Below are 13,036 nucleotides of genomic sequence, written 5' to 3' on the forward strand. Positions count from 1 at the left end.
TAACTCCTTCAAATGCAGAATGGAACTAAAGGAAGCTGATGACTTTGCAAGAAATCAGGAAGAAATAAAATTCTTCCAAAAAAGCCAAAAATTAGAAGAAAATTTGAAATATCTCATTGGAAAAACAACCAACCTCGAAAACAGATCCAGAAGAAATAATTTAAAAATCATTGGGCTACCTGAAAACCACAAACAGGAAAAGAGCCTAGACTTCATTTTTAAAGAAATAATACAGCAAAATTGCCCTGAGATCCTAGAAGTAGAGGGTACAATAGAAATTGAGGGAATTCACCAGTCACTTCCTGAAAGAGATCTCCAATGAAAAACTTCCAGGAATATTAAAGCCAAATTCCCAAACTCCCAAATCAAAGAGAAAATTCTAAAAGCTGCCAGAAACAAATAATTCAACTACTGAGTCTCCATAGTAAGGATTACACAGGATCTGGCAGCATCTACATTAAGGGCTCTAAGGGATTGTAATATGATATTCCATAAGTCAAAAGATCTTGGTTTACAACCAAGAATCAACTACCCAGCAAAACTGAACATCCTATTGAAACAACCAGAGCTGAACAAAAAGTTTGATCTCCAAGTATAGGACTCAGGTGAGCCATAGAGGGGGGTGGATGAGAAGGACTAACTATGAGGAACTTAATGATATTGAACTGTTTGTATTCCTGCATGGGAAGAAGATATTGATAACTCATATGAACTTTCTTAGTTATAAGAGCAGTTAGAAGGCGTATATATAGACAGGACACAGGAAGGAGTGGAATATAATGGTATAATATAGTAAAAAGATAGAGTCAATGGGTGAAAAAGGAAAGTACTGGGAGGAAGGGAAAGGAGATGAAGAAGAAGCTGAGAAATTTCACATGAGTCAAGGAAAAAGCTTTTTCAATGGAGTAGAAAGGGGGAAGGCAAGGGAGAATAAGTGAGTCTTCATTCTCATCTGAAATGACTAAGAGAGGAAATAACATACACACTTAATAGTATATAGAAATCTATCTTATCCTAGAGAAAAGTGGGAAGATAGGGATAGGATAAGGGGGAATGGGGGGGAGAAGGGGGGAATAGGTGATAGAAGAGAGGGAAGATTGAGAGAGAAGGCACTCAGATACAACACACTTTTGGACAGGGCCAGAATGAAAGGAGAGAGAGAAGAGAATAAAAGAGTGAGGAGGAATAGAGTGGAGGGAAATACAGTTAGTGATAGCAGCTGTGGGAAAAATATTGAAGCAACTTCCCTGGTAGACTTATGATAAAGAAAGCAACTCACCCCAGAGACAGAGCCATCGGAATCTGAACACAGACTAAAGTACATTTTTCTCTCTCTCTCACTATTCTTGAGGTTTCTCATCTTCTGGGGGGGGGGGGAGGAATTATGTTTACTCTTATAACAAAATTATTGTAATAATAGTAATAATAAATTAAAGTTCACTAGCAAAAGAAAAAGAAAAAGAATAGGAGTAGGGGCAGCTAGGTGGCACAGCAGACAGAGCACCAGCCCTGGACTCAGGAATACCTGAGTTCAAATCTCATCTCAGACACTTAATAATTAATTGCCTAACTGTGTGACCTTGGGCAAGTCATTTAACCCTAGTGCCTTAAATTTTTAACATTTTTTTAAAAGAATGGAACAAATGAGGGAGCAGAAGATCAAAAATATACCTTTTATATTGTAATTTTACATTCAAATCAATCTGACCTCTATGCTTCTTTTTACTCACCCCTCCCCCAAACATGATTAAATAGGTATGACACAGACATACATTTATAGAGCAGAGCTATATTCATCCTCAGTATTTATAATTCCTTGAACATTCAACCAAAAATTTCCATGTCAAATTTGCTATTATTTTTTAATAATTTGGGGGATATATTTCTATATTTGAGGGATGCAACATGTCCAATCAAAATACCTTCTTTTCTATGCCTCACAATTATAGGTGACCTGTGTTCATCTTGTGCAAACATGCTTTATATCCAACAACTTCTTCCCCTCATCAAACTCAGTCCCCATAGATCATTTCCTTCCTCATTTTCAGTGGCAGTTGTTGGGTAGCAATCTGCAGTTATTTATGCTGCTTAACCTCTACTGTAAACAATCTTCTCCTGAACACATTGCAGAGATGTGACAACGGAGGCTGCTGAAATAAGAGGGCAGTAAGAAAGAATGAAGGGCTGAGATAATCTTTAGGAGCCTGCCCATTGATGAGGATCCAGATGTAGTTTGTTGTGGGGCTGTTGGCTTTTATCTGTGCTTCCATCTATACATCATTTGCAGAGTGAAAAGAGAACTTAGAGACTATCAAATCTTTTTTTTTTTATTTTTAGTATTTATCTGCTGATTTCCAAGGTCCAAATTCTTTTTTATTGGTGTTTTATGTTATGAAAGTTTTTTCATCATTCATCCATATACATATGTATATTTTTAAGTTAAAAAATTTCCTTCTACCCTCCCTTCCCACCACCTCCCCGCAGCAGTGAACAGTTAGGTTAACATTAAACATACATATTTTTGATAAACATGTTTATATATTAGTCATTTTTGGTGTGAGGAATTGGGATTAAGGGAAAGAGATATCCAAGAGATAAGTTTTATAAATTATTCATCAGATTTGGAAGGGTTGTTTTTCCATTTTTTGTTTTGTTTTGTTTTTCTTCCTCTGGATGGAAATAGCATTGTCCATAGCCAGTCTAATACAATTGTCCTGGCTCTGGACTGCTGGGAGGAGCTGCTTCCATCAAGGTTGAACATCTCAAAATCTTGTTAATATGTACAGTGTTCTCTTGGTGAGACCATCAAATCTAACCTTTTGTTTTTACAGCTAAGGAAACTGAGGCTCAAGGCAGTTATGTGATTTGGATGGGATCACACAGCTGGAGAGCATCTCCAGTCAGATTCCAGTTCTTGACTTCTGCTCCAGGTCCAGCACTTCATCCATAATAAACTGAAACTAAAGACAAACACAGAACAGAAAATCAACATTATCAGACCTCTTTCTCAGAGCTGAACTAAAAGAGAGGAAATCAGGGAAAGGTGAATCATCCCCCCCCCTCCCTAGTTCAGTTCATGGTATCCATGATATGTATTAACAGATAGAAGCCTAGGAAAATAAGGCATGACCAAAACAGGGCAAACAGCTCAGTCTTTCCAGTTTTAAAGATGGAGACAATCAAAGGAGGTTATCCCCACCCCACTCCCAATTCACATGGTAGGAGAGCTGTATTAGGCAAACTGGACACTCTCAAAAAGGTCCTTCAAGGGAATTTTCATTTTAGAAGTGGGCATAGGGGGCAGCTAGGTGGCACAGTGGATAGGGCACTGGCCCTGGAGTTAGGAGTACCTGAGTTCAAATCTGGCCTCAGACACTTAATAATTACCTAGCTGTGTGGCCTTGGGCAAGCCACTTAACCCCATTGCCTTGCAAAAAAAAAAAAAGAAGTCGGCATGACTAGAGAAGTCAGGGTTACATGTAAAATGGGAATAATATTTCCACCTCTTTCCCAAAGTTGTAGAGATAAAATGACAACATATTTATAAAGTGCTTTGCAAATCTTATAGCAGTAAATTACTATTATTGATGGTTCATCCATATGTCCCCATTCCTCCTATTTCTACTGCCACCATATTGGTTTGAGTCTCTTGGTTCTCACTACCTTCACCCTGACCTCCTTCATTCCATCCTACCTGCTAAAACCAGATCACTTAATTATGTCTTTGGATCCATGATTTTAGCAATGTAGGCATGCTTTACTCTGGTACACTTTGCAAGCATCTATATCCTCTTATACTGAGGAAATCTGCCTATATCCTTACACAAATCCTCCACAGGAATCCACCCAATGTTTAAGGGCCTTCCTTTAGATCTCTTGATATTGTGCAAGTCTCAATGAAACACAAGAGCTTTCCATTCATTGTTCCTTATTCTTACTATGGCTCCAGTTCACCTCCTTTTCCATTCATACTTCTTTTCAATGGTATCTTTAATGTCACTTCCTCTGCACAATTTTTTGTTGGTACTATGCTGTGACTTATTTATCCCTAGCTCTCCTTTATCCTTCTGATTCTCCATTCAAATTCTTTCAGTCATCTGCAAATATAAAGTTTCCTTAGTTATATTCAAGTAGTTAAAGTCAGATATTCCAAAAAAGGATCTCTTGTGTAAATTGACATTACCTTATTCACTTCTTTTTTAAAAAATAAATTATATGCATTTCAATTTAATGGTGAAAATAGCTATTATTCATGAACTGAAGAAAAATTATTAAAATGCCTAGAAAAGTTTTTTTCCCCTTCCATTGCCAAGGGCCCTCTTCTACTCCCTCCTCAATCATAACCCAGCCATAAGATGATTAATTTTCCTTGAACGCATGGTAATATTGGACTTTAGAATGCTTCTGTTGTTGTCAGAAGCCTTTTAAAATCTCCTCATGGTGGTAGATGGCAAAAAAATTCCCCTGGGATTAATGGCAAATATTTTATAAAGATGAAGTTTCGTTATATCTTTGTTCTTTGTATCTTGGCTTTTGTTAGCGCATTTTAATTAGGATCTGGTATCTGCAGTAAACAGTAAACATAAAGAGCTTTGCAAAAATGTATTAGACTGTTTGTTTTCACACTCTAATGCATATTTGCACAATTTTACCATGAAAAAAGGAAAACATGCTAAGCTCTTGGGCTCCATCCCAAATGTCCTGGAATAGAATCCGGAAATTGCTAAAAATGCAACCAAGCCACATCATATTTCAGCAATTAACCTAAGAAAAGAGGGTGCACTCTCAGTGTGAAAGATATTTTGGAGGAGAAAAAAATCTGTGAAGGAAAATACTTCTAGATAACACACGCATCATGCTCTCTAAAGCTAAGCTGAATTGGGTCTAATTTTCTTTGATGTTGGAAGACCTGAATAAATATGTGAAGGTGAGCAAATCTGTCTGCCCCTTTTTGGGGGGTCGACAAAAGAGTCATCCTAGTGCATTGATGACTTTCGCAAAGGGAGGCAGGAAGGACTAACCAGAACGAGGATATGAATCAAACAATCACACGTGTTCTCATTTTAAAAAGCAGCTGGGGATTAATATTGTTTCTGCTTAATAGTTATACAGTATAACAGATTATTAAAACAGCAGCCTTGCAGAGAAGGCTGTTGACAAAAGACAGATGTGCTTTCATTTTAAAATATGCTGATCAAACAGCATCAGAGGCTTAAAACACCCCAAATGTGGCCCTTGTGTATGATTGTGATTGACAAAACACCTTGAATGTGATCAGAAAAGTAGAAGCAATCCAAAGATGGAACATGATTTTTTTCCTTTCCCATCAATGCTTGACCGTTTCCAAATAAACACAAGATAAATTCATTTATTTTGTTGTATGATTTATTTATGGACTGAAACATAGGAAGCAACAGATAAAAGGCATAATCTTGAGTATCAAAATAAAAAATGAAAATCATTACATTTTATTAGATGACAATATAGAGAAAATGGCAGAACCAACATCAAAGTGGGGGAAAATGTCAGGCTCAAAGGTCTCAATTATAAGTTGTGTTGGTTTTCCTCATCTGCCCTAAAAGGGAACAATTGCTCTGAATTTAATTAAAAATCAATCTTTTAAGATTAAAGTCATAAAAAAATAAGTTTAAAGACTATATCACAAAAAAAATGAATCAGAGGGTCTCAGAGAATTTGAACTAATAAACTCTGATTTCCTGTCAACTATTTGTGGGCAGATTAAAAGATATATGGGAATTATTAGTTGGAGATAAAAGCTAGTATTTTATAAACCAATTAATTTTGTTAGTTGCAGATAGTTTTTGCAAGGAGTGTTTTCTTCTGTGGCATAAAGCAAGAAGTTGTCCTACAATGTAGCTTTTTCCTTTCCATTACAGTTTCTCTCTTCTGCTGAATTGGAGACCTCTCTTCAAATGTACTGAATTTAAAAGGAAAAAACTGGAAATGAAAAATTACCTAAAATATGCCCCAGGAAAATTATTTTAAATTTCTAAAAATAATTACAAATGTATTTGAAAGGCTCAATCAAACTGAGATCTCTTTGCAAGGGGGAGGGAAGAGCCAAGATGGTGGCAGGGGAACAGCCTTTCTCAGTGTTCTCTCCAAAATACTTCAAAAAAACCCTTAAAATTATGACTGTAACTAAAGTTTCGAGAGACAAAACCCACAGAAAAATCCAGTGAGGCAATTCTCCAGCCCAAGGTAACCTGGAACAAAGTGGGAAGGCTCTGTTCCACTGGTTTGGAGGGGGCAGTAGTGCCCCAGAGCAAAGGAGCTCTGGCTTTCAGGAACAGCCCCAGGACACCTGGGTCCCTGGAAGCCCCAGCTTCTGGCAGCAGAAGAAGCTTCCTGACCTGCTACCCCAGGGAGCTCCAAGCACAACTTGGAAGATCAGCAGGGAGAACTCTGCCAGAGTGAGCATGAAGCCCAGACCAGCATGGCCCTCCTCAGCACAGCTGGGGCCCTGAGCACAGCCCAGATCCCAGGAAACAGAAGCAGGCCTGTGGAGCCACTCAGCCTATGGAAGGTAAGGGAGTTGAGGAAGACTGCTGAGGTCTGTCCTCTTTTCCTGGGACAGGACTCTGGGGCTTTGAACACATTCAGACCCTGGTTGTAGTCTGGGGCCCAAGAGGAGTGAGCTTGTGGCCATTCAACAGACCAGGAGAGCAGTCAGAGCCTCAGATACTGAGGTCCTTGTGGGGTGTCCCAATAATACTCAAAAACTCAGGAAGCAATTCAAAACTAGGCACAGGGTGGGGAAATGAGTAAACAGAAAAAAATAAAAAGGAACCTAACCATAGACAATTACTTTGGTCGCATAGAAGACCAAAACACACACTCTGAAGATGAGAAAGTCCAAGCTTCTGCATCAAAAAATATAGAAGTTGGGCTCAGGCTATGATAGAGCTCAAAAAAAGAATTTGAAAATGAAGTAAGGGAGGTAGAAGAAAAATTGGGAAGAGAAATGAGAGATATGCAGGAAAAACATGAAAACCAAGTCAGCAGCTTAGTCAAGGAGATCAAAAAAATGCTGAAGAAAATAATATATTAATAATGAGTTTAGATCAAAAGGATAAACCAATTCAAAAAGTTGTTGAGGAGAAGAATGCTTTAAAAAGCAGAATTGGCCAGATGGAAATGGTTTTAAGAAAGTTCTCTGTGGAAAACAAATCTTTCAGATGTAGAATGGAGCTAAAGGAAGCTGATGACTTCGTCAGAAATCAAGACATAATAATTCAACAGCAAAAGAATGAAAAACTAGAAGAAAATGTAAAATATCTCATTGGAAAAACAACTGACCAAGAAAACATATCCAGAAGAGACAATTTTAAAATTATTGGGCTACCTGAAAGTCATCATCAGGAAAAGAGTCTTGACTTCATTTTTAAGGAAAATTTTAAAGGAAAATTGTCCTGATAACCTAGAAATAGAGGGTAAAATAGAATTTGAGAGAATCCACCAATCTCCTCCTGAAAGAGATTCAAAAAAAACCAACCCCCAGGAATATTATAGCCAAGTTCCAGAACTTCCAAGTCAAAGAGAAAATACTACAAACATCCAAAAGAAACAATTCAAATATCATGGAGCTACAGTCAGGATCACTCAGGATTTAGTAGCATCTACATTAAGGGCTCATAGGGCTTGGAATATAATATTCTGGAAGACAAAAGAGCTTGGAATGCAACTGAGAATCAACTACCCAGCAAAACTGAACATCCTCTTCCACAGGAAAAGATGGACTTTCAATGAAACAGGGGAATTTCAAATGTTTCTTTTGAAACAACCAGAGCTGAACAGAAATTTGATCTTCAAGTATGGGACTCAGGTAAAGCATAGAGAGGAAGGACAAGAAGGGTAAATTATGAAGGATTTAATGATGATGAACTGCATATATTCCTGCAGGAAAGATGATGCTGATAATAGTCATATAAACCTCATTTAATAGAGCAGAAAGAAGGAGCTTTTATAGATGAGGCCACAGGAGGGAGCTGAATTTGAAGTGTAATATATTGTAAAAATGGAGTCAATGGGTGAAAAGGAAATGTACTGGGTAAAATGAAAGGAGAGGGAGAATAGACTAAGATATTTCATGTAAAAGAGTCAAGAAATAGCTTTTGCAATGGTATGGAAAGGGGAGGAGAAGGGGAATGAGGGAGCCTTCATTCTCATCGGAAATGGCTCAGAGAGGAAACAGCATACATACTCAATAGGGTATAGAAATCTAGAAGAGAAAAAGAGAGAAGGGGGACATGGGGAGAGGAGGAGGGGTGTGAGTGATAGAGGAGAGGGTAGATCATAGGAAAGGATAGTCAGATATAACACATTTTCTTTTTTATCTTTTGCAAGGTGGTGGGATTGGGTGGCCTGTCTAGGACCACAAGGCTGTGTGGTTGCTGGGTCTCTGCGTAGGATGTGGCCTTGGTCCCTCTTGGTCCCAAGGCTTGTGCTCTGTCCGCTGTGCCACTGGACTCCCCCACAACACATTTTTGAAAAGAAACAAAGTGAAAGGAGAGAGAAAATATAATAGATGGTAGTGGGGAGAAATGGATGGAGGGAGTTACAATCAGCAATAGCAACTGTGGAAAAATGTGAAAGTAAATACTATGATGGACTTATGATAAAGAATGTGATCTACCCGAGACAGACCTGATGGTATCAGAACACAGACTGAAATATACCAAAAAATGTATTTGAAAGATATCCTTTAACACAGAGCATAGATGAAAGTTAAATTTTCAAACAGAGAGACATCTCAAAAATTGAGAGCAAAATAAGGATTGAACCTCTTTCATTTTCTTGGAGAGTTAGATGACTATGGTTGCATAATCTTGCTTACACTATGAGACACGATCACTAAGTCAGTTGATTTTGCTTAACTAGTTTTTCTGTCTTACAAGGGAAGATTCATGAAGTGGTCTGAGTGTAGGGGGAGGGAGAAAGGAAGGGAGATCAGGGAGGCAAAAAAGTGAAAGAAGGGGAGGGGAAAGAAAGAAAGATGGATGCAAGAAAGAAAAAAAAAGAAAAAAAAACAGCGCGGCTAGGTGGCGAAGTGGATAAAGCACCGGCCCTGGGGTCAGTAGTACCTGGGTTCAAATCCGGTCTCAGACACTTAATAATTACCTAGCTGTGTGGCCTTGGGCAAAGCCACTTAACCCCATTTGTCTTGCAAAAAAAAAAGAGAGAGAAAAGAAGAAATGTCTTTCATCTGGGTCTGAGTCACTTTCAAATTTTTGACTATTAGTCTTATCTCTCAAGAACTGCTCAAAGGGGATAAAACTTGGTATTGGCTTCCTCTACTGTGGTTCCCAGTTAATCTGACCATCCTTCTCCTTGTCTCCCCATCATTACACACACTTTGCCTCTCCCATGTCTTTTTTTTTCTTTAGGTTTTTGCAAGGCAACTGGGGTTAAGTGGCTTGCCCAAGGCCACACAGCTAGGTAATTATTAAGTGTCTGAGACCGGATTTGAACCCAGGTACTCCTGACTCCAGGGCCGGTGCTTTATCCACTGTGCCACCTAGCCACCCATCCCCATGTCTTTTCTCATGGGGTTACTTACCATCTTAATCCTCACAGAACCAGCTCTTTTGCATCAATTAGAGGAAGTAAAAGGAACACTAGATTTTTGCTTTTGTACCAAATTCATTCTCAGAATATCTCTTTCCCTGACCAGAAATCTTTATATCAAAGATTTTTTTAAAGAAATAACTAATAGGGAAGGCTAGGTGGCGCAGTGGATAAAGCACCGGCCCTGGAGTCAGGAGTACCTGGGTTCAAATCCGGTCTCAGATACTTAATAATTACCTAGCTGTGTGGCCTTGGGCAAGCCACTTAACCCCAGTTGCCTTGCAAAAACCTAAAAAAATAAAAAATAAAAAACTAATAACCAACAAATTTAGTGTGTTAATCAATAGATGTCATATTACAAAAATATAGTCCCACACCTCAGAAAAAAGAAAGGTCAAAGTTTGTCTTTCAGCCTATAGTGGTCTCTCATTTCTATGACCTTAAATTTGGTAGCAAATAGTTTAGATTCTTTATGATAAATAATAACATTTGTATGTCTTCTGCCCTCAAATATAATGTGAACTCTTGAGGCCAGATCAAATCTTCTTCTGTGTCCCTACACTATAGCCAGTACAGTCCTCAAAGCATAGTCTATAATCACTGATATTATATTCACTCTAATCACTGATTCCCTGGTCATAGAATCTGAACCTCAAAAGGTCCCTCAAGAAGGACCTTAAATTTCATGCCCATTTTACAGATGAAGAAGCTGAGGTCCAGGGAGATTCTACAACTTGCCCAGAATCATATAGGGAGTTAGTGACAGAAGTAGAATTGAAATCATGACTTTGATGCCAAATCTAGTTCACAACACTGTCATCCTAATGATGTATTATCCTATTCCAGTTTTTTTTTTAATTTTTTGGTCATTTCTAACAGAATTCTTCTTTTAATGGAGACTTTAGTCCAGCTTTAATTTACTTCTTCCTTACTCATAGGTCTCCACTATCAACTGAATTTTCTTTAAAATGAACATGAGCGGAGCCAAGATGGCGACAAGAAGGGATCAAGTCTTAGGCGCTCTCTGATAAAACATGAAACTAAGGACTCTAACTAAACTTTCAAGAGACAGAACCCACAAAGTGACCCAGTGAGGCAGTTCTCCTACTCAAGGTAACCTGGAAAAGAGCAGAAAGGCTCTGCTCCCCAGGGTCGGAGGGGTGGCCCACCAGAGGGGTGGCCCGCTAGAGTGAAAGAACCTCAGCCTCCCAGAGGCAGCCCCAGGGCACTGGGAGCCAAGGCTCACAGCAGCGGGGTGTCTCCTGAGCTGCATCCCGGGGAGCACCGGGCACAAAGTGGGGGAACAGTGGGGGGCCTCTGCCAGAGCGAGCACGTGGAGGCCAGCCCTCAGGGCATAGAGCAAGCAGCTTGGTCTTTCCCCAGCCCTGGTCCAGGAAACAGAAGCAGGCGGAGCCGGTAAGCAGGAGCCTCCAGGGCATGAGCCCATTGAGCTGAGGGAGGGGAGTGAAGAGAGAGAGAGACTGCCAAGCTCTGTCCTCTGCCCCTGGACAGGACTCTGGGGCTCTGACCACATTCAGATCCTGATAGCAGTCTAGGGCCCCCATAGAACAGCAGCCCCCCCCCCCAGCCCTGCAAGAGGGGGGCGCTTATGGTCATTCACAGACCAGGAGGGAGGACAGAGCTTCACACACTGAGACCCTTGTGGGAGTGTCCCAAAAGCTCAGGAAGCACCCCAAAACCAGGCTCAGGCTGGGAAAATGAGCAAGCAGAGAAATAAGAGGAAGACCATTGAGAAATATTTTGCTCATGAGCCCAAGAAGGATCAAAATACTCAGTCTGAAGATGAGGAGGTACAAGCTCCTGCATCTAAAGACTCCAAGCAAAACAGAAATTGGGTTGAGGCTATGACAGAGCTCAAAAAAGACTTTGAAAATCAAATGAAGGAGTTGGAAGGAAAAACTGGGAAAAGAAAGGAGAGAGAGATGCAGGAAAAACATGAAAATGAAGTCAGCAGCTTAGTCAAGGAAATCCAAAAAAATGCTGAAGAAAATAGCATGCTAAAAACCAGCTTAGGTCAAATGGGTAAAACAGTTCAAAAGTTATTGAGGAGAAGAATGCCTTAAAAAGCAAAATTGGCCAGATGGAAAAAGAGATAAGAAAACTCTCCGAGAAGAACAAATCCTTCAGACAAAGAATAGAATTCAAGGAGATTGATGAATTTACCAGAAATCAGGAATCAATACTTCAAAACCAAAAAAACTGAAAAATTAGAAGAAAATGTGAAATATCTCATTGAAAAAACAACTGATATGGAAAACAGACTTAGGAAAGATAATTTAAAAATTATTGGAATACCTGAAAGTCATGATTAGGAAAAGAGCCTTGACATCATTTTTAAAGAATTACTACAGGAAAATTGCCCTGATATACTAGAAGCAGAGGGCAAAATAGAAATGGAGAGAATCCACCGATCCCCCTGAGAAAGAGATCCCAAAAAACTAACCCCTAGGAATATTATAGCCAAGTTCCAAAACTCCCAAGCCAAAGAGAAACTATTACAAGCAGCCAGAAGGACACAGTTCAAATATCATGGAGCTGCAGTCAGGATCACACAGGACTTATCAGCAACTACATTGGAAGCTCGTAGGGCTTGGAATACTATATACCAGAAGGCAAAAGAGCTTAGAATGCAGCCAAGAATGAACTATCCAGCAAGGCTGAATGTCCTCTTCCAGGTAAAAAGATGGATTTTCAATGAACCAGGGGAATTTCAAATGTTCCTTTTGGAATGGCCAGAGCTGAACAGAAGGTTTGATCTTCAGATACAGGGCTCAGGTGAAGCACAGAGATTGGAGGAGATGGGGGAAATATGAGGGACTTAATGATGATGAACTGCATGTATTCATGCATAGAAAAATGACACTGATAATACTCATATGAACCTCCTCAGTTAACAGAGCAGGTAGAGGGAGCTTTTATAGTTGAAGCACAGGAGAAAGCTGAATTCGAAGATAAAATATGGTGTAAAAATGGAGTCAATAGAAAAAAAGGGAAATGGAATGGGAGAAAGAAAAAGGAGAGGGGGAATAGGCCAAAATATTTCATATAATAAGATTTTTTTTATTATTACAATGAGCTATTGCAATGATATGGAAGGGGGGGAGGCAAGGGGGAATGAGGGAACCTTTGCTCTCATCAGAGATGGCTAGCAGAGGAAACAGCATATATACTCAATGGGCTATAGGCATCTGGAGTAAGAAGGGGGGGAGCAGGGGGAAGGGGTGGGGATGTGAATAAAGGAGAGGATGGACCATGGGGGGACAGTGGTCAGATATAACACATTTTCTTTTTTACTTCTTGCAAGGGGCTGGGATTGGATGGCCTGCCCAGGACCATAGGGCCAGGTGGATTCTGGGCCTAAGGGGTGGTATGGGGGCTCAGGGCTTCTTGGCCCCAGGACCAGGGATCTGTCTGCTGCGCCACTCAG

Source organism: Macrotis lagotis, chromosome 7 (genome assembly GCF_037893015.1).
Source record: "Macrotis lagotis isolate mMagLag1 chromosome 7, bilby.v1.9.chrom.fasta, whole genome shotgun sequence".
Taxonomy (NCBI): domain Eukaryota; kingdom Metazoa; phylum Chordata; class Mammalia; order Peramelemorphia; family Peramelidae; genus Macrotis; species Macrotis lagotis.